General features: G+C 44.3%; 1 protein-coding gene across 5 annotated transcripts in view; it reads right to left on the minus strand.

Annotated features, from left to right (window-relative positions):
* Positions 1-11483, minus strand: part of LOC306794072 (uncharacterized protein) — a 98584-nt gene extending 87101 nt beyond the window's left edge. For all 5 annotated transcript variants that reach the window (XM_079291959.1, XM_079291960.1, XM_079291962.1 and 2 more), the window contains exon 1: positions 11411-11483. The gene's annotated coding sequence lies outside the window, so the exon portion shown is untranslated. The remainder of the gene's footprint in view (positions 1-11410) is intronic.
* Positions 11484-22252: the final 10769 nt, after the last annotated feature.

Consider the following 22252-nt stretch of genomic DNA (forward strand, 5'->3'; position numbering starts at 1 on the left):
CGACCGCTGAGTAAAGTGCTCATGAGTTCAGAATTTGACGAATGAAAGCCTTCATTTCCACGTTGCCATCAATCGTCTCCTCTGGATGAGACACCGTCAGACGAGGCTGATGTGACTGAGACCGAAATAGTCTGATGACGTAAGAGCACCCGCTGTCCTGGAAGTGTGTGCGTGCATTCACTGGCTGTACGCGACTTTAACATATGCTCATGAATGTGTGCCGTTATGTGTCATAATAATTTGTACGTACATGTCATGAATAGTTGTATAAAAACTGCTGACAGACCGTTCTGAGGCAGTTTTAGGTCTTTTCAACAGGAGTGCATGCATGTGTGTGTAAGATCATTATGAAACAGCATAACGGTTATGCATGACATCCCACATATAGTACATAATGAATAGTCTGCCGTATGCAGATTAATAATGCAGAGGCTGCGTCAGCCTTTAAGGGCTTTCCCATATAACTCTCAGAAGTACTCAATGTTTTCTGCCACTGTAACCGTGTGTGCATGTGTGTGTGTGTGAGAGAGAGAGAGAGAGAGAGAGAGAAAGAAGAGTACACAGAGCTCTGCTTTCCTAATCAGCGGCGATGTGAAATCACAATATCTTCCAAAATCGGTCAACTAGCTGGCTGGCGGGTAGAGGAGATGGGAGGAAATCGATGGTGTTAAGGAGTGGAAGGAGGCTGCTAGGGGAAAGGAGACAGGCGTGGGTGAGGACGCACAGGAACAAAGGAGAGTGAGGGATGAGAGGAAAAAACAACAACAATAGATGAGCCAGAGAACAGATAAGAACAATTACAAAGACAGGGTCACCTCTCCCCATGAGTTTGCGTGCTGGATAGCTAGCTCACCTCATGGCACATTTCACACTGTGCTCATGAAATAAACACAGCAGATAACCCTTTACTGCAGTTTTATTCACATTGTATTAACTCCTAGAGTTGTTCTGACGAGTATCAGAAATCCCTCCCATACAGCCTAAAATGCTGGACCGGGTATCGGCAAGTCCGGGAGTCTATGCACACAGATTCCACATCACGTTATCAAATCATGTATCCGTTAATTTACGCTCCACAGAAACAAAAACAACACGTGTCACTTCCTACCCGATCCCTACACCATGCATGATCGGTGCTGCACATGTGCAAACTAGTACCACACACACACCTGTGGTTAAAAGCTAGCTATTAGCTGTTAGCTGCCAGTGGGCACAGTCCTGCTTGGCTAAATAACGGAGCTAACAGCTGACGTTAACGGGAGGTTGCATTGAGTTGCATTATGAGGCTTTCAAGCTCTACTCAGCAAACATGAGTATATGGCGGATGTAATTGTCAATTATAGTTCTTAGAAAGGAAATGGGAATCGGCAGGTCGGACTAGGGCTGGGCGATATGGCCTAAAAAAAAAATCTCCGATTTTTTTACAAAAAATCCGATTCACGATTTAAATCGATTTTTTTCCCCCAAAATTTTTTGCAGATGACAGAAGCTGTTGAAAACAATTTTTTCTTTTATTTTGTGATGATTTTCCCAAGTAGGTTGATAAAAATAAAGTGCAAACAAAACCTGAACATTGTAGAAAGGTGCCTGTAGTATACAAAAAGTATTTGGTCACTCTTTTGTTTGCCTGAATCATTTAAATATAAAATTAAATTAAACATAACATTAAATGGCATTAAATAGTAGCCTTCCATTGTAAACAACTGTGCAAATGTAACTTTTTACAGTAAGCTTTTCTAACTGAATACACTGATACAAACACAGCATGAAATAAAATGTATATGACCCTTTACCATTCACATTTTCAAAAGTGCAACATCTGATCTAACATCAACATAACATATTTTGCACAGTAAATAAGTGCATGTAAACAAAATCAAGTGCATTCACAACATAACCAACAGTATTAAACAGTAGTGCATGTTTTTTCTAAATATTTTTTGCCAGGAAGACAAGCCTGTCTACTACCTCTGGCTTCAGGCATGCACGGTGGCATGTAACAATGCCCCCCCCACACACTGAAAAGCCTCTCAGAGGGGGCACTTGTAGCTGGCACAGAGAGGTATTTCTTTGCTAAAGTACTTAGCCTTGGAAAGTTAAGTTGGTGACGCTTCCACCAGTCAAGTGGATCGGTGTCTGGGTCAACCTGCTGGACCACAGGTCAGTTGTTGCGGAGTAGAATGACATCCCCTCCAGCTCCGCAGAGATCCTTTGGCGTGTACTATTGTACAGCCGAGGCAAGGCAACGTCAGAAAAATGTTTACGGCTTGGTAGCACGTACCTGGGGTCCAAAGCTTTGAGACGGTGAATAAACCCCGGCTTTTCCACGGTGTATATGGGCACCATATCTTTTGCGATATACATCGCGACTGCATCCGTGATGGCTTTCCACCGGGCACTCTTCTTCTCATGCGGAGTACAGTTGGTGAATGTCTCCAAAATGCTGGGTTGTTGTTGTGAGGTGGCGGCGGCGGCGGCCAGCAGTGAAGCTGCTGGCCGCCATTGTTTTAGTTTGTAAACAATGCGCGCGCACTCTACTACGGGAACCCAACGGGGGGGAGGGGTGGGGGCGATTTTCTCGATTTTCAATAAAACACATCGCCTTAAAGCACACATTCAAATTAATCGATTAAATCGATTTATCGCCCAGCCCTAGGTCGGACTTTAAAAAAGAAATCGGAACGGACAAGCAAATAGTGCACCGCTGGTCATCACATGGTTTTGTACAATATCACAGTACAAACTGCAGCATGGCTCTCACGCACTGTCAGCAGCTTGTGATTGCTCTGCTCGATGCTTATTAACTACTGGCTTTGGTAGTGTGGCGTCACTTCCTGTTTTCAGGACCATTTAGGACGAGACAAACGTGGCCAACGCTTTCAATTCTTCAAATGACTTTCAGGAAGTATATTTAGTAACATGTCTCCAGACAGTAACACTTCAGAGTTTAAGTTCTGTCGTGTAGTAGTTGCACATGTATTCATGTGTGTGTGTGGATGAGTCAGTGCCCTCCTGATTTTGACTCAATTCACAGAGCTCCACTTTAGGTAACATTAATATGCGCCCTGCGTGTGTGTGTGTGTGTGTGTGTGTGTGTGCTGCTGCTCTCACATCCATACAGTGCCTTGATGGAACTCACAGAGGGCCTGTTTGAGGTTGAGTGAAAGGGCTAGTGTTTAACCATGTGTGTGTGACAGAGCGGATTTCTGGCTCTCAGGTCGAGCTAGTATGATCCAACACTTGCTGCATCCCATTAGTGTGCAAGTTAGGGAGCAGCGAGACAGACAGAGAGAGATGTCCTCCCCCTCCCTTTGGAAAGGACATGCAGCAGCAGTGGCTGAATGAATCTCCTGTATGTCCCCGTGGTTTCGCCTACACACACACACACACACACACACAGTATTTCTATGGCCTATTGTTGCAGAGTGAGGCTGAACGCATCGCAATGGAATGCAAAGCAGCACAGACGGAGACACACACACACACACACACACACACACACACACACACACACACAGAGGAGGTCAAACTCTAATCCCAAAACAAACACTGTCACACACAGGTAGTGGGCACACACTCATCCAGGGCTAGGACATGTCTCCGGGTATTCGCTTGTGTGTGTGTGTGTGTGTGTACACACTGCAACTTGGTCTGCTGAAACCACACTATAGTTTAAATTCCTAACATTCCTAACTATTTGCACACAGATATTTGAGTTCTGTTCCAGTCCTCAAAAATTACAACTTCAGTCATACTTCCTATAATATTACAAAAAAAAAAATATATATATATATATATATATATATATATACACACACATATAAACAATGTTAATCTATTGTATAGGAAAATGTGTATATCCCCAAGTTAGCGGCGCTTCGTTAGCGGCTATTCTTCAATTAAACAAGACTACTAATACTGCAGGGAGGAAGAGTGAGCAGCACAAGTAAGAGGGGCTTTTATTGTGAAGGATTTATAGGGAATGAAAGGTTTTTATCCACCGTTTTACAGCCGCTCCTTCAACCATAAAATATATCTGATCCCTATCTGATCAGGCAGGGCGCACTGAGGTGTCATGTGTGGACACACATCTGCTGACACTGAATGGACCATCTGGTGCATCAGATCACAAAAGTCACATTGAAAAGACAAGTGTACCCACAGCTTACTTTCATATGGCTGTCCTTCTCCTTATGTTTGGAGGCTTCATTGACACACGAGACCAGCCTCTCTGGCTGATTCTTTCAATCTGGCATTGGGGCAATACGTTTCAAAACGAAATCTAAAGGAAGCACTGAAACCACACCTGGAGAAAGGAATTCTATAAAATATCCACTCAATACAAAAGTGGTGATATTGCCTGCCTGTCTACCTCCCCATCCATCTGTGCTCGGTGGGCCTCCTCGCCCTCTGTATAAACCCAGCATTGGTCCAGCTGCTGCTGTAGTGAGGATTACAGCGAGCGGCTCACTCTGTACCATCCCATTCTTCCCCTCCGCTCTCCATCCCTCCATCATTTCATTCACTCAATCCGCCGTTGTCACGCAATGTCGCACTCCGCCCCTCCATCCCCACACACACACACACACATATTACGCAGTGCGTCTGTGTGTGTGTGTTTGGCTACCCAGGAGACACGGCACTGTGAAATCATGTCACTGGCTGTTGGGTTGAAAGCGTCCACACACACTCTTCAGACACACGGCATTGTGCAAAGTCTGTAGCAATGTGTCACACAGTTGAATCTGATTTACTAAAGTCATTTGAAAAATGACTCAACTCCTCATGTTGGAGCGTCTGCAGTGGTGACGGTTGCTTCAACATGTTGCTAACTTTTCACCCTGACAAATTACTGTTGAGGTAAAACATGTTAATACCTGAGAGAAGAAGAATAGAGTCCCAGAGGGTGTGTTTAAAAGGGAATTCAGACATGCAAACAGTTGATAAGATGGTCAGGGGTCATGTTGTGTGGCCAGTCTGTTCCAATGGAATCACCATGATCTGTGGCTCCGCTGCCCAATGGGGATGAGAATGTGCTTCGTCTAGTTCAACTCTGACACACAGGTGTGATCCTCTGACCAGCGGAAAGCTGCCTCAACAGAATTGACCTTTGGAAGAACGGAGAGCCAACCAAACACAGGAAGCTGTGGTAGCTGTGCTGTGTCAGCCACTATCACCACCTCTGGGAGGTCACAATGGACAGACACTAAACCATGAATTGATTATTGGAAAGAAAGAATCATTAGATGCAGCCCCAGATGGCTTTGCATGCTCCTAGCAATCAGAGCTCTGCATTTGTCCACAACAATAATGACTAACATATTGACTGTAGAATCATTGATTAATAATTGATTGAAATAAGGGAGGCGAGGGTGAAATGATCTCTCGTCTTCTTAGCATTTCATCCAGCATAGAAAGAATGAGTCCCTGGATTCACTTGGCTGGGACGTCCCTCAACACGCCCGGACTTTATTAAAAGACAACAAATCCTCTGAGGGTGAGCAGCCAGACTCAGACCGGTCAGGAGCCCACGACCTGACGTTCCACTTGCGGCCCTTTGCTACACCACAAGCTGGCTCGTCCTCATCCTCACAACATAAATACATCTTCATCAATCACACACTTCTGACGACTGTGGAGAAAAGACAAGCGAGGCCACATTGAGGTATTCAAAGTGCTGTGCTGTAATGAGCCACCGGTTCATAGAGCCACATTGATTTGACAGTAAACAGGTTCGATACTAATGGGAAAGCATTACCGGCTGTACTGGAGCTATTTACAGCCGTGTGGAGGATCGATCACCGTGAAACAGACCATACATGCTTTCCCAGGGTCAAGCTGTCCGGTGCATGTGGCCTGACTAATTACATGGCAGGCAACCAAACAACCCATGCTTCAGCCTTGAGAAATTAGCAAAGGCATACAATGCTACCAGGGAACGGACCAGCAGGGGGCGAAGGCCGGAGTCAGACCGACATCGGCCTTCTGTTGCAAAGAGGGTCATCCAGCAGAAGAAGTTGAGCTGGGGGAGTTCCCCAAGCAGGACGATCCTTCCTCTTGATGGTCAACCTGTGTCTGATCCCCCCCCAGAGAGTCAGAGGAGGCTGCGTTCCAGCAACCGAAGACCTGACAAGCGCATCCACTTCACTCAGGGGTCGGACAGGTGTGGAGGTGGTGAGAAAGGTGTCAGGGTTTGAACTCTCTCAAGCTCTTTTCTTCTCGTTCCTCTCACATCGTCTTCTGTCACAGGTGTGTGGCGGCATTCACACCCGATCCAGCCTTCCACCCAATATTTGAATGTGGGTGGTGCATTAAGGCTGCGGCGGCGAGGACCTCGGGGGATGCCGGAAAAACAAAATCAGATCAGACCGAAGGATGCCCACGGGAAGAAGAGCAGCACGACTGACCAAAACACAATGGAGGGCACCGTTATGTTCCACATGTAGTCACTGAATCTGGCCTTATCGCACTAGTTTCAAACCCTTTTGTCTTTAGATGTGGCCAGACGACACTTCATCCAAACTACTTTGCATCAATTATACCCCAACAAAGCTGCCCAATCCGGGCCACAAAGCTTAACCGTGGTGCTCCAACGGACACCCAACGAGTAGCTCAGGAGCATCGTTACGCAAGGATCATAATGTAGTGCTCGTCCCGGACTAAACTGCCCTCAGCAGCAGCAGCATTGTTTGGCAGCACAGCAGCTTCCTGATTCCTAGACAGAGGCTGGGATGAAGCCCACTGCCTCTTGAAGAGAGAGTATCCTGCTGCAGAGAGGAAAGCCGATCTGCGCTCCACAGTCGGGACGACCCCGACTGTGGAGCACAGATCGGCTTTCCTCCCCCCTCCCGTCAATAGACATTCCACTGGCTGAGAATAATTCAGGATCTTTCCAACTGAGTAACTCTAGGAACCTGTCTACTCTGTTCGGCCCTTCCTTCCCTCCCATCCTACTGATTCACCCCTTCCTTCCATTATTTCTTCCTCCGTATGTCTCCTTTTCCTTCATGTATATTTAGTCACATTTTAATGAACATGACAAATGTGTCCTTCCATTTCTTTACTGCAGAAGATGTAAATTACAATAAATGATGCTCATGTACACTACCTTAACTAGTGAATCATTGCATGTTATGCAGCAGAGCTGAAAGAGCTCGATGAATACTGACATCTATGACCAATGGTCTTGAAGCAAACTAAAAGCCACGCCGGTAGCAGCTCTACAATAGAAAAACTGATCCTGAAAGCTAACATGCTAACGTGTCACTTCGTTTTTAGATATATTTATATACTGTTTTTAAGTCAATCACCGGACTGATTTGTATCATTAAACTAGATAGAAATGTAAAGCTAAAGACAGAAGGTAGGTAGAGCTTTTGACTCTTTTCCTCTCTTTCTGTGACTCTCACATATTTGAAGAACTGAGAGCTTTTGATAGAGTTCTCTATTCCTCTACTTCCCAGAAAGAGAGGCGACCTTCTGGGCTTCCTGCTTTGGGCCACGGCATGGTTATTCATTTAAACAGAATACCATTCAAAAAGGACAAAAACAGAGCATTAATAATTTCTCCAAAAGCTAGAGAGTATAAAGCCAGGACACAAACATCTGTCTGTGTGATCATCCCTCAATGCTAATGACTGGAACACAGAGGGGCAACGGGATCATCCAGCGGTTACACAGAAACAGCTTCAATAACAACAATGTGTTCCTTCACCGTACACTCATATCAGTAGCTTTGTCTCTGACCGCTGTAGTGAAAACTATCTTTTATTCATGATACAATAAATGCCATGCTTCCCATCGGCCTCACTATGAAGCAGGAGCATAATTATAATATTAAATCCAGTGATGATCTCCCGCCTACTCATTATAAAGGTTACAACCAATCGCCTCTCATGCAGTTTTAAATCAGTTCTTTTTATGGACAATGAGCATCTTAACTGGACATACTGAAGGCCTGGATATCAAATGTTTGTACTTTCTATCCTCACCACAATCTTTATCAGTATCAAGTAAAGAAACTGGCATTTAATCTCAGTTTTCTACACCTAATAATTAAATCTGAATCTGACTTGGACACATTGATATGACTACATTGTCTCTAGACACATTTCAAACTCAGTTTGGCTAATTATGTTAAATAGAAAGATATGTTTGTATGTAAGTAAGCTAACGATAGCAGTGTTTTTTGGTATCTGTACCAAAACCCAGGTGTTGCCCTGGCATCGGTGTCACAACAACGAGCCTACATGGACGATAAGCTTGTCTGATTGGCTCAAATATGACACTCCCACATGGAGTCATGGACACCAGTGTTAAAGACGCGTACATACCAACGGCCTGCTGAAGCACACTTTACCACAGGTTACCAGAGGTTGTGTGCCATCTTTTCTTTCACTTTTGGTTTCTATGGGCAACCAAATGACCAACCATCCCACCAGGCTCCTCCCCCTCTCCCTAAACAGAGCTTACTATTCAAAGTCAACGTCTGACATTAGACTTCGGCAAACGTGCCTCATGGATCATCGCTCCAATTTGTCCTGAAAGTGGGTACTTTGTTACGCAGCCGGCCATTTCAGAGAAAATACATATTCAGCTTTAGCAAATGTCAAAACCAGTCAGAGTCAATTTTGTGAGCTGCCTTTGCTGTAGGTTTCCCAGAATGCAACACTGTCCATGACTACAGAATTACTGAGAGTGGTATTTGATATTGGCGGGAAGCCGCTGGGCGTTGAAACACCGTTGAGTAGCACCGTAGCAGAATGTGACGAGTTGGGCCGATGTATTTATGAAAACAGATGTTCCTCTTTTATTTTATTTTTTAAGACGTTTTCAACACTGAAATATCTGCTCTCAGTGGCACCAGTCCGGCTGTGGCATCATTATAAAAGTTAAACGCGTTTCAAGGTAGTTTCTCCTCTAACAGGAGTCTCAACAGTCCACAACTGCCTCCAAACACACAGAACACTGGACACTGAACACAGAACACAAAACACACAACACTGAACACAACACAGAACACAACACTGAACACAACACAGAACACAACACTGAACACAACACACAACACTGAACACAACACTGAACACAACACAGAACACAACACTGAACACAGAACACTGAACACAACACTGAACACAGAACACTGAACACAACACTGAACACAGAACACAGAACACAACACTGAACACAACACTGAACACAGAACACTGAACACAACACTGAACACAGAACACTGAACACAACACTGAACACAGAACACTGAACACAACACTGAACACAGAACACTGAACACAACACTGAACACAGAACACTGAACACAACACTGAACACAACACTGAACACAACACAGAACACAACACTGAACACAGAACACTGAACACAGAACACTGAACACAACACTGAACACAGAACACTGAACACAACACTGAACACAGAACACTGAACACAACACAGAACACAACACTGAACACAGAACACTGAACACAACACTGAACACAACACTGAACACAACACTGAACACAGAACACAACACACAACACTGAACATAACACTGAACACAACACTGAACACAACACACCACTGAACACAACACTGCAGAGACGGCGCAGCATCACACTCCCAGCTGCTGGAAAGTGTATCAACGATGGAGATTGATGATGTGAACTTCACTCGACACCAACAAACACTGGCCATTACAGCACAATTAAGTTATATGAACCGATACATGTATCCTTCAAATAGAGAGCGTCCAGGTGGGGCTTGATGCAACGCCTCTCTTTCACCTCTGCACATTGTGGAACTTAACAGAGACACTGTCGCTGTTCACTTCAGCAACTCTTGGGGAAGTTGGTCCGACCGTACCGACCGCTGCGCCCTGTTTGATAACCCCTCCAGCTCCAATACCTGATCACTTTGGCGGGCTTACAATGCAACAAGCAACGGGACAATTTAGGGCTGCAATTGGATCAGGTCCATAATGAATTCAGGGCCTGGGATCAGTTGTTCCACCTCTTATTTCCCACTCGGTAATCTGGCTGGGGGGAGGATTGGAGAGTAATCTGGATAGAAGGAGGGAGAGAGGGAGACAATCCTCTCTGCTGTGATTCCCCTTTATAGCATCAATTTCAGTGGCAAAATGTGCAATCATGTCCCAGTGCAGGTGTGAACAATACGGTTGTATTGTTATAGTTAATGATTAATGAAGCTGGCTGGTATCAGAAACGGACAAAAGATTAGTTTTACAAGAAATACCAAGAGTTTCTTTAGTGTAATAACAGAGGAATACAGGTCGTCACTTTGAGCATCACTTGAAGATGACGCATTGCATTTTCTTCCTCAGCTTTGATGGACCACGCTCAGTTGTAACACCCAACGCCATCAGAACTGAACAAACACACTGGGCTAATACATACCATGACCTGCAGCTGAAAGCTCTGGGAGAAAAGGTAATAAATGCACTTTGAATTTGGGAGAGTCACACTTGTAGTTTCAAAAGGTATATTATAATAATCATAATATTTAAAATTGGATTTTGAATATAATCTTGAGATCTACATTTCAACCAGTCCTTGTAGCTAAATCTAATATTTGCCCATAAATGTAATATTTGAATGTGTGCTCGTGTTCAGAGGGAATGAGTGGGAAGCTTATCTTTGTGTATCAGCAGCATTGTGGGCGGCCAATGATAAGCAGTGATAAGAGCTAGAACACAACAATGGAGCCATATCTCTGACTAAATGAATGCACTGCTTCTCACCCGTGCAGTAAAAGTCAGATAAATGATGGGATGTGGAGGAGGTCATTGCACGCAGTTAAGTAGATGGAGCTCAACCACTAAAACAAACAGCCTGACATCAGCAGCCTTTGTGTTCAGTCACTGTGAGTGAATGGGCAAAGCTAAATCAGACGCGGACACAGTCAAGCTACTTAGCACAACTTCGACCCTCTGTCTGCTGTGACGGTGCAACTTCACCGCGCGGTGCGCACCCATGCTGCCTCAAGTGCTGTCGGGAATATCGGAAGGACCATATTCAGTCACACGTGACCTACCCACCTCCGTAGTAAATGTGACGGGGGAGTGAAAGCTCAGAGTGTGTTAGCGAGGCGTTCATGAGAGTAGCAAACCAACTGCCTGTGGGTAGAAACGTAAAGAATGGCCCAGTACATTGCTACTGCGCGTTCGGCCCGCTGCTTTTCGAAAGTAAGAGTTTCCGAGGAGCACCTGAAGGCACCGTTATACCCTCCACCACTCCAGCGTCGCTGCGATGCGTGCTGTGAGATCACTCATCCGAAATCACCGTCATTTCACTGCGAAAACTGTCCAGCGGTCCGCGCGATTACTTCGCGCTCACAGCAAACGGCGCACACACCGCGAGTAACACGATGTTCGTCTTTAAACGTGACTCACCGTTAGTTGTCTGCTCTTTTTTTGACAGTTTGTAGGGAGTCCGCGAGCCTCGCTGTCACCGCTACGATCCGCCCACCCAAGTGTGCTCTCCGCTGGCCGCAGACTAGCCTGATCCTCCCCGGAGGGAGCTGCCTTCCAATCGGAGAGCGACGCCGGTGACCGGCTTTCCTGTTATCCAATGAAACCGACTCTAAACTGTGAGTGACGAGGTCATCGTCCAATCAGAGCTTTCAAACCCTGGCAGTCCCTTCATCGTCACCAAATGCACTTTTGACAGACAAGTTGTACACACAATGGAGAAGTTTGACTCCTTTTACGGGACGTTGCCGGTCCAATAGCAGGGGGGTATGGACACGGTCACGGGCCAGGAAGACGCCCTTACATCGCCCAGATCACTGGAATGTCACCGCGATGAGTTGTTACGGTAAATAAGGAGACTCCAGTTAGAAACTAGAGACGACACGGGTCCACTCACCTGTATTATAGATGGGCTAACGTTAGATAGTGAGACCGTTCAGTCTGTTATTATCTATTCTTTAAATAAAATAGTCCGAGCTGAAGGCAGAGATAATTCAAGTCACAAACATGCTTATTATAGTGATAATGAGATAAACTAATTACGGATGATACGCCAGACATCTTAAACAAGATGAGATTGCATGTCTTAATGTGTTTGGCTCATTCCCTCTCTGTATCCACCAAATTCCCCCAATACGAGCTGGCAAAATGTAAATAACTTTCCATATGTAGAACCTGTGAGTAGAAAAAAGTAAAAGCATGTGCAGGTGTAGAGCGACACCTTGTGATAGAAATGGCGACCATCAGCCACGACCTGCCGCCTCATCAGTCTGCTGGATGTGGTTGGAGGACCAGTGTCTCCCCATGTTTACATCCCTGCTGCTCTGTTTCTGTAACACCTCGTGATGTTGCTCAATAGTTCACAGGAACCAGTAAAGCGATTCCTGTGAACTATTGAGCGATAATATACTATCCTGTATACAGGTTGTTCAGAGCATTAGTGGAGTGCTTGTTGGTGCATGGCCCAATCCCAGTGTCACCCTGAACCCTCAGGGACTTACTGACGTCACCTGGTGAGTGGTTGAGTGTGAGAGATTGTGAGGGCTTGAATGGTGTAAATATGAACGGGACAGCACTTTGCTGCAACATATCACCGTGAAAATGACAAAAAATAAGATGTATAATTGTGTGTATTTATTTTATACTTTGTACTCCCTGATTTGAACGTCTTCAGGCTCTTTCCTCACCAGATGAGACGTGATTTCATATAATCTAATTACTCGTCTTTGTCAAAACAGCTTCAATGACGAAATTAAACATTTGATGAATAAATAAATAAATATCCTCTGATCTCATGTGTTTACTTTGTTGCATCTTTAACCCTTAATGTTTCTGAGTAAATGTAATATGACAGCCTGAACACACATGAGCCGTCCTCTTTGATGTTTTCCACTGGTTACCCCGTGTTTAACGTCACATTGCAATGAATTGTGGGTAATTCCCTTTGGCAAAATCTGCATCTAATGCTGACTTACGGAAAGGGTTCATAACATACTCAAAATGTCTGCGAGAGTCAAACACTGGATGATTAGGACAGAACTACACCCGTGAGTGCTGATTGGCCCATGTGAGCCACTGCTCTCATGAAGCAGATGCAGCTGATGACGTCATCCCGACCCTGTCACTCTTACCTCTGTCAGCACTTTTGCTGCATGAGCAATGTTCGCTGCAAGCCGCTGGCTCAGCCGTCACCACACTGAGAGGCCTCTTGATGACCTACATAAGTGAACGAGACAATCTATGTCGTCATTCTTAATGTTTGTCATCGGTGCCAAATCAGATGAAATCCTGCAGGTTCACCAGCGAGGCCAGCCACCAGTCCACCGCGGACAGACCCAGATCCCATTTTGCAGCAGACTTCGAAATAGATGAAGGTGCTTCACAACATTTGTTGTTTGGTCCATTTATCACGGAGCCTAACAGCGGAGGAGCCAGCTGTTCAAGAGCCAGCCAGAGCAACAGAAACAGGAGACATCCATTATGGAGAGGTTAACTTCTCCAACTGGAGACCTGAACGTCCTCGGCCTCGGCGCAGGACAGTGGACAGCAGCAGGACACACTGTATGCACAGGTCAAAGTGTCCAAGACAGTGAAGAGCTTCACACAGACTGCTGACAGCCCAGAGGATCTCTGCGCTCAAGTGTTGAAGTGAAAACGAGTGCATGGACATGACATTTCATTCAGCAAATATTCTGTTTTATTCTTACGAGGACATCTTTTCTTCAGTTCTTTGCCACATATTTAAAGTGGGACATTTTTATCAATACGTGAGGTGTTGATGGATTTCTGAACTCCTTTTCGCCACACATGGATGGCTGATTTGTTCACGTAACATGCGTCATATTTCTTCATCATAAATGGATCTGTGTTTAGATTATTACAGCTGAACCAAAGATGACTTTCAGTCATTGTTTCTGCATTTGAAGGTTTTTCATGTTTGCACTTTAATACATGAGTAGTTGTTTCAATGCCACAATTAACAGTTTCTGAGTCCTGGCAGTTACAATAAACAGCAAAAATGATCTTGCACGCTACAAACTATCACAAGCAAGCCAAATAAATCTCAATATTGTGTGTTTGTAGCGTCATAATGCAAGCCAAAACAATTATTTTGGTATATTTCCTTTTTCTTCACATGGCTCTTTTGTGGGAGACTTTGGTCAGCAAGAAGAAATCCATAAATAAAAGACAAACTTGTCACTCAATTATGGATCAATAAGAGACAAACCTTTTCACTTTAGTTGCCCGCTGTACTGTGCTCAGTCCACTTGTTTGAAGAGCTGAATTTAATGAATGAAAGGTTGCAGTTGTAACATTTCTCAGCTTTCTTTGAGAGATTTTCAAAAACTGTTGCAGTACATTCCATGTGTGCTGTCGATCAAATTCATAGTGTGAGCAGTGCCTTATGAATACCCTTTTACAAAAATGTAAGTTTTTTTCATTTCACAGGAAAAAAAAATCATCTAAGTTTGTTCTTGCTGTATTTTTGTGAACTCACCTGAAGTCACCAATCAGGAGCAACATCATTGAATCACAATTTGATGACAATTGACGGGGTTGTTGAAGTGTTTTAGTGTCAAACTCAATTAAAGCTAAATGATGATTGTTGCTTATTTTGTCATAAATATGTATATTATATGGAGAAATTCTTAAGATTTGATGCAAAGCTTTCAGGGGCTTTAAATTTGGTCATTGAGTTGCAACCCAGATATGTACTAAATATGACATTTTACTGTAAATACACTAATATCAAGTAAGACATAAAATGTAATGAACATCAACTGCAAATAGACAAAAACATGAATACAGCAAAAATGTTGTAACGGGGCACAACAGCCAATAGGCGGGCTGCATCTTATTACAACAGCGCCACCTGCAGGAGACTCTGAGCCACAGGCTCTGAAGAGCTCAGCAGAGCTCAGCAGAGTTACAAACAGACAAGACACACCAACACGTCCCAGGAGACCAACATGTCCAATGAAGGAAGACGATGGAACAAAAACACCAGAGTCAAAGTCAGAATCCAGAACCGAGGTCCAAAATACTAGAAAACGACCCAGAAATGATCCCTCAACCAGTAAAGACATGAACACACACTGAAAACACAATGGAGGAAGGTTTCTTCTTCTTCTTCTTCTTCTTGTTTGAGGTTTATTGGCGGTTGGCAAACAATGAATTGGTGCATTACCGCCACCACCTGGTCTGGAGTGTGGATCAGGATGTCTAGTAGGCTACTTATATACAACATTAAATTCAAAAGGAAAAGAAAAAAGAAGCAAAACAACGAGCTCATATTTTCTTAATAATATTAATACATCTAAGATATTGAAATAATACTTGATAACACTCACTTTTTGAGTTCTTTTGCAGAATATCTACGACATCCAACCGCACCTTCATCGTGCCGAGGTCTCCAATCAGCTGCCCTCTGTCCTGCTCATATTCCTGACATCATACAATAACATGTTCTATTGTTTCCTCTTGCTCACAATAGTCACATTTCCTGTTCCATGTTGACCTATTTGTTTAAGTACCGTTTAGGCCTGTGTTTCCAAATCTAAGCCTTGATATCACCGTTTCCTCTCCTGTTCCTTCCTGCACATCTCATTTCTCCCACTTTCCTCTGAACTCGGTAACACCATCGTCCTTTCCTGTCTTCTTCCATTGCTTCTGCCACCTTTCCTTCAACCTGTTCAATGATACTTTTTGTTTCTGATTTACTGAAGCTGACTGTAACATTAGTGCAGCTATTTTTTGTGGCTTCTTTCTCATGTCCTCTGACCCCAACATGTGCTGGTACCCACAGGAATATGACTGTCACAGCCATCATTTGAATTCTGTATGTTGTATTTCTATAAGGATGTCTGTGTAATGATGAGCTTGAGTCTGAACAAATGATTGTCCTCAATGGTTTTGTGTCCTCTATCCACTGTAGTGCTGACATTATTATTAATATTACATTATTCTCTGTGTACACTGATAGTCCCTCATTTTACCTATTTTAATATTAAATTCTGGGACAATAAATGCCACTTTGACCTTGTTTCCTAAATTCTTTGATGCATGTGAACACCTGGATATAACTGCGTAACTGTGGATATGAGCCTGTATTGTATGCCAGTTTAAATGATCCGCTCAACCCTTGTTCTTCTTTTTTAATAACGTAAAGTCTACTGTTGCATCAGGAAGTATATCCGCGGTGCTGTTGTTGGTAACGGGACCGTTGGACTGAAGTTTAATTTAGCTATATGTTAGTTCTGTCCACCAAAGCTTCTTGTCTCCCGCTTCTATTTTCCCAGCAGGGTTCTAACGTTTCCTGTGTTGGATGTTCTTCACTGTGTCCCTGTAGATTTGTCCAATAGCTCAGTGCTAACTGGGTTCTTCGTAGTTCAAGCGGCATTTCACTCATTTCCACCTGTAATGCAGCCGCTGGGGTTGTTTTAAAGGCACCGCTGCAGATTCTCTTTGCCTGATATTGAATAATGTCCAGTTCTTCAAGAGATGTGCTTGCTGCTGATCCATACACCACACACCCATAATCGAATAGATCTAACTAATCCACTGTATATGGCAGTTATATCTGCTCCCCATTCACTTCCCACCAAACACCTCATTATATTGAACACTTTTTACATTTATTCTCTACTTTATTAATATGTACAGCCCATGTGATCCTTTCGTCAAACCACAAACCTAAATATTTAAAGTGTTTTACTCCAATTCATGAAACTGGGCTTGATGGGACATTTTTAAAATATAAAACAGAATAATCCTGACCTTTTGTCTGCTGGTGTTTATCAAATGTACTTTTTGAAGATTTGAATAGATATTTGAGATGACGAGGAAGCAGAAAGTATGAATGATGGAATGTTTAGTGGGGTTAGTCATTTATTCAATGATGAAATTGTAACAACACAAATAAAGGTTTGAGCTTCATCAGTCCTGTGATGCAGAGCAACAGAGTCAAAGCTCAGTGTGATCCACAGTGACTGGACTCAAGTCACTGGCTGTTACATGTCATCATCATTATTATAATTATTGGGATATATGTGATATATAATAGAAGATACAGACTCACACGATATGAGTAGTTAAGGGAAGAACTCTGATAAAAGAAGTTCTGTGCTCTAAATTTAAAGGAAGTCGACTTGGTTTTAAATACAACAGATAAAAAAGGGAAGTTGGTTTGTTGGATTGTTGAAATTCATGAATGTCATTATGTTCTCTTTAAAGCCACCAACCGAAGGATCTATCTGTCACTCTCTTGTTGATGTGGCTTCTTTGGTCAGACCCCACTCGTGGTTTTATTCTCTCCAACACTCTGAGTCGTATTGGCAGCCTTGTGCGCGGTGGTCTCTGAACACAGGAACTCGTGGTTGGACAGAGCATGTTGAACGCTCAGTAAAGTCCACTGTTGTGTTTGTGACTCCAGGTGATGAGAGTCATGGCAGTCCGGTCTGTGAGAGCGCTGACAGCCAACATCTTACTGAGTGTCTTCTTTCTCTCAGGTGAGCTTTTGGTTCAGTCATATTCCTCTTGAATCATTTACTATTTGACACATATCATTTTACATTCACTTCATGTGAATGTTACACTCTGTATTCTCTGCGTCAGCTCTTCTGTCACTGAGATGAATAACAATAATGAGATGCTCTGTCAGGAGAGACAACACGGCCGAAATGTGGAGAAACGAAAAGTCAGAACAAAGACATCAGGATCAGTCGTGACATCATGAGTTTGCTTTCAAAGAGGTTTATTGAAAGAAATATGTTTGAAATGTTATAAAGTTCAACCATTGATAACTCTATCACACAATCAGAACCTAGAGCCCCCCCCCCCCCCCCCCCCCAACGGTCTTCCACATGTGATATGAATAGAGCGCTGCATTGGTCGACCCAGTGCCGGTCGATAGTTCATATTCCACAGACCGCCATGTAGAATTAAGAAGATTAACAATTTTCTAAACATTTGTGATCCTTCTTTTTGTCCGTGGGTGACATCACACAAGGCGTTAAAGACATGCTATTGCTAAGAGACATCAACAGCTCGGGCACTGAAGCTGAAGCGAGATGTGGTCTAAACTGCTCTCAGGTGTGTTGGTGGTTGAATCCTCGGAGTGCAGCTCGTCCCAGACGGGCCAAAGCAGGATCTGCAATATTTTAGATGCACTTGATTTAACTTTTTATTATTTTGGGGCCAGAGTGGAAACACAGCCCAGACGAGCATAATCAGACGCTCCTTGATATTTGGGGAAACAGTCAACAGTTCTGCCCACACATGCATCGCTCCGTTACAGTGGTTCACAACCAAAGATGCACATATACAATATAATATTGTATCATCTAGCATCACTATGTTTGCAGCTGTTCAGTATCCATCTTTTCCATGACCTGGAAGGAGTATATATCGGGTGATTATTTTAATAAGAAATTGGAGCAGACTTTATTCAGTGAGTATATTTTCCTCAATAGTATTCTGCATCTCAAAGCATGCCAAAGACTTGTTTTCAGTTTCTGCATAGTGCTGGCTATACTAGTGCCAAAGACTTTGATTCCTTTACAAGTAGAAGTTGGTATGTACAGGCGAGGAGTTGGCAGAGCGGGTCCAGTGTGAACAGTACCAACCCCCCCCCCCCCCCCCCCAGGTGCTCAAAGTATCTACAGAGACAGGACGCAAGTCTGTCAACAACTCATAGAAAGATGAACGGAGCTGAAAAAAAGCTCAGCGGTATGGAAGAGCCGTTAAGGAAGGTGTGTGTGTGTGCGTGTGTGTGTGTGTGTGTGTATGCTGGGTTATTATATCTGTGTTCAAATGCAAAAAGAGGAACAAAAACACTCCTTATTCCCCCTCCCCATCCAACAAACACCCCCCCAGTCCCAAAGTGCACCCTCTACCCTTATAATATGCAGTATGCATTACATAAATGTATTCTGTAGCATTGAATATCCCACTACGGTCGACCGTCCGCGTCAACAACAACCTCCTTCAGTAACTTCTATGAGGCCGTCGTCCTGAGCGTGAAGAGACGGTTCAGGCCACCAGGTGACGTTATTCAACGCTAGCTAAGCTAGCTAGCTAAGCTAGCTAGCTACAGCGCGCGTGATGCCGAGTGAAAAATCACAACCTCAGCACTACACTGGAAAAATAAAGATTGACCGGTAAAGAAGTGGATGGAACTCTAGAGTCACTGTATTGACTGGAGATGTGGAGTCATTGATTGGTTGGGACCTGGTTCTGGCAGGGACACATAGAACCCAACCAGCAGACCAGGGCTCAGTAGATGTGGTCAGCGGCAGCTTATCAAGCCTTAGACATGCGTGATTCAACAGTAACATGCTGACTCACAGTTCATCTGACAGCAGCTCGGCTCACTTGGTTCTTTTGACAGCGTGCAAACACTACACTTCATAAGAACAAAGCAGTCTGATCACACCGCTCCAGAACAGCCATTTGAAGTCACTTTAAAATATCCTGGGCTGAACTGTAACATTGTGAGTTCCTGCAGCTGCATTTACATGCCGGTGTAAAATGGTCGCTTGCTCTGGTTCCAAGCTAAAGTTACAGAGCGTCACGTCGGCTGCAGCAAAGTTGTGAAAACAGGTAAAGTGGGCCACGTGCACAATGTGCGTCAAATGTGGCTTTGTGTACATGTGCATGGATCAGTATAGAATAATTCATAATAATAAATAAAACAGTAACTATTGAGGATGGGGAGCAACGTGTTTACACAGACAGCCCTCTCCTTCACCCAACATAGAGAGATAAAACACAGGCAGAGAGAAACAATCCTCTAATAAATATACACAACAGACCAGCGAGCGGCCAAATACAATCTTCACAAGTCTGGTTACAGGGGAGCTCTGAATGGAGTAGAGCTCTCCTCCCTTCTGATTGGTTGGTTTGGAGGTGTGGGACAAAGGAAAAGGGACCCTCTACCATCACTGACACGTTCCTGAGTCTTCATGAAGCATCGGCCCTGTTTAGGAGATAAAGTGCTGAACATTGGCGGGTTGCAGTTAAGCTGCTACAAGTCTTAACTGTTTAAAGGACGATTGCACTTCTTCAACAGGCCCCCCTCCTCTGTCGGGGTCATTGTGTGTCAGGGAAGACAGTTCAAAGATGTCCTCGCTTAGTTATTGAAGATAGTATCTTTTTATCATTGTACCTGCTCTTGGTCAGTTCGTACATCTTTGCCTGCCCTGAGGTATCTGGGTAAGCCCCAGACTCCGCCCTCACACTGTAACAGTAGCACCACTGCAGTGTCAACTTCCATCATCACCATCATAAATTACATAAAGAGAGGTTTAAAAGGGGGGGGGGGGGGGTATGTGATGGACATGCACTAAAACCTCTGACTGTTAGAAGATACATTTTCAAACTTAAGATCAGAACTTAGTTCCAGGACTTTTGTTTCATATACAGATATTCTTAGTATGCAAAGAATACCTTCATCCTGCTCACTGAGACCCGATCATTCATCATGAACTTTTCATTTTGTTGCTGGATTTATCTTGTGCACCGCTTCCACGAGGCACAACCTTCCACTCTCGTGAGACGATATGACGTAGGCAGAGGAAAGATCACGTTCTGGTACCAGAGCAGAGTGACAGAGGAATCCATCCGAACACACAGGACTAGAACTAGCTTCTGTTAGCTTTCATTGCAAACCGATTGGTGCATCTTTTTCTTTTGCCAGTATGTGTACATATGCTGCATCTTCACACCTCAAAGACGTGTGTTAGCGGTCCTGCTAACACCATGACACGACAGGGATCAGACGAGGATCCGAGTACTTTAAAATGGGAGGTGATGACAGTTAATGTAAAGTATCCTCAAACACAGTGGTGCTGAGGTACGTTCTCTTCCTCCTGGGATCACTACTGCTGTAGCATGGAGACTTCTTGGGTTTGAAACCTACATTGTTCAGTAAAGGGTTTTTATTTGTGCTGACTAGATTCAAAACGATCTTTTAAACCATAAACCAGTCCTCATGTCCTCCACGTTAGACGCCAGTGACTTTCTACAGCTAGTGGAAGCAAACGCAGGAACTAGGACAAAGTGAAGACGGGTTCAGACCCGAACACATCATGAGATTAAAGCACACTCACACGTCTCCTCTTGCTGATTGCATATTGCACTGTACACAGAATGATGGCGCATTCGGCTGCTCGTCGTGAACTGGCGAGCTTGTTCTATTTACGGAATCGCAAGACAAAACCGGTTCATGTAGAAGGTGAAAGCATTCTGGGCGCTTGCTCAGGTGAAGAACAAGTAAGGACCAATGGAATCTGAGGTAGCAAATCCAACTGTGATTAACTAGGTTCCCCATCAATCACTCGTTCCTTCATGCATGTGAATTAGATTTATAAAAATGAAAGCAGGCCAGTGTTTTCTGTTTCTCTACAAGCTCATAGCTTGTGGTTTTAGTAGACGTGGGTTTCCTGCTTGTCTAAGTCTTTATAGTTTGCTGTTTGTTTGGTGCACTGCCCTCACGGTAAACTCGTAGGTTTGCCAGTTTACCTGTTAGCGTTGTTCTTCGCTCTCGAGCAAATCTGTACAATGTGTGTGGTAGGGCAGCAGATATCATGGCTTTTAACCCTCCATCTCCCAGCCCTGAGGTGCAAACCAGCCAATCCAGTGTGCTCTTGGGACGAGGGGGCGGGGGCGGGGACAGCAGGTTTCCTGTTAGACCAGCTAACACTACAATCCACCAACCGGTTTGCGAGTTTTTCGGAAGCTCCACGGACATATAGGATAGTCATGATCTGGATGGGATTCTCAGTGCAAGACGTAAATGGCTACTGGTTTCGTCGTTGTCTTGGTCTCGTCGGTCGTCCGGCGCTGGACAGTAAAGGGATTCTCCTCCAGGACAGCAGTCATCTGTGTGTCATCCTTCAGCAGAGAGGCAGAGAGGTGGACTGTCTTCATCAAGTCACAGAGCTCCTCTCTGCTCTGTTTGTAGTTTTGGTTAAAGGTTGTACCGCTGTGGAGTTCAGAAAGCTCCACGATGGGGGGATGGAGGGGGGCTCGTGGGAGAGAGAGAGAGAAGCCTCAACCTCTCCGCCTGGCTTCACTCTTTCTGAGTTGAGTGTCCTCTCTTAGAAGGTGGGAGGTGAATCAGCAGTGAAGGTTCAGTAGATGGGTGCCCTGAAGGGTTTTGGTGGTAGGTACAGTAGTTGCCTTTCGATCTCCAAACAGTAGAAACAGGAAAGGACTGTCGTTCTCTCTCTGTAGCCCTCCTTCCCCCCCCCCTTCCCCTCTTCC

Source organism: Melanostigma gelatinosum (assembly GCF_949748355.1).
Source record: "Melanostigma gelatinosum genome assembly, chromosome: 20".
NCBI lineage: Eukaryota > Metazoa > Chordata > Actinopteri > Perciformes > Zoarcidae > Melanostigma > Melanostigma gelatinosum.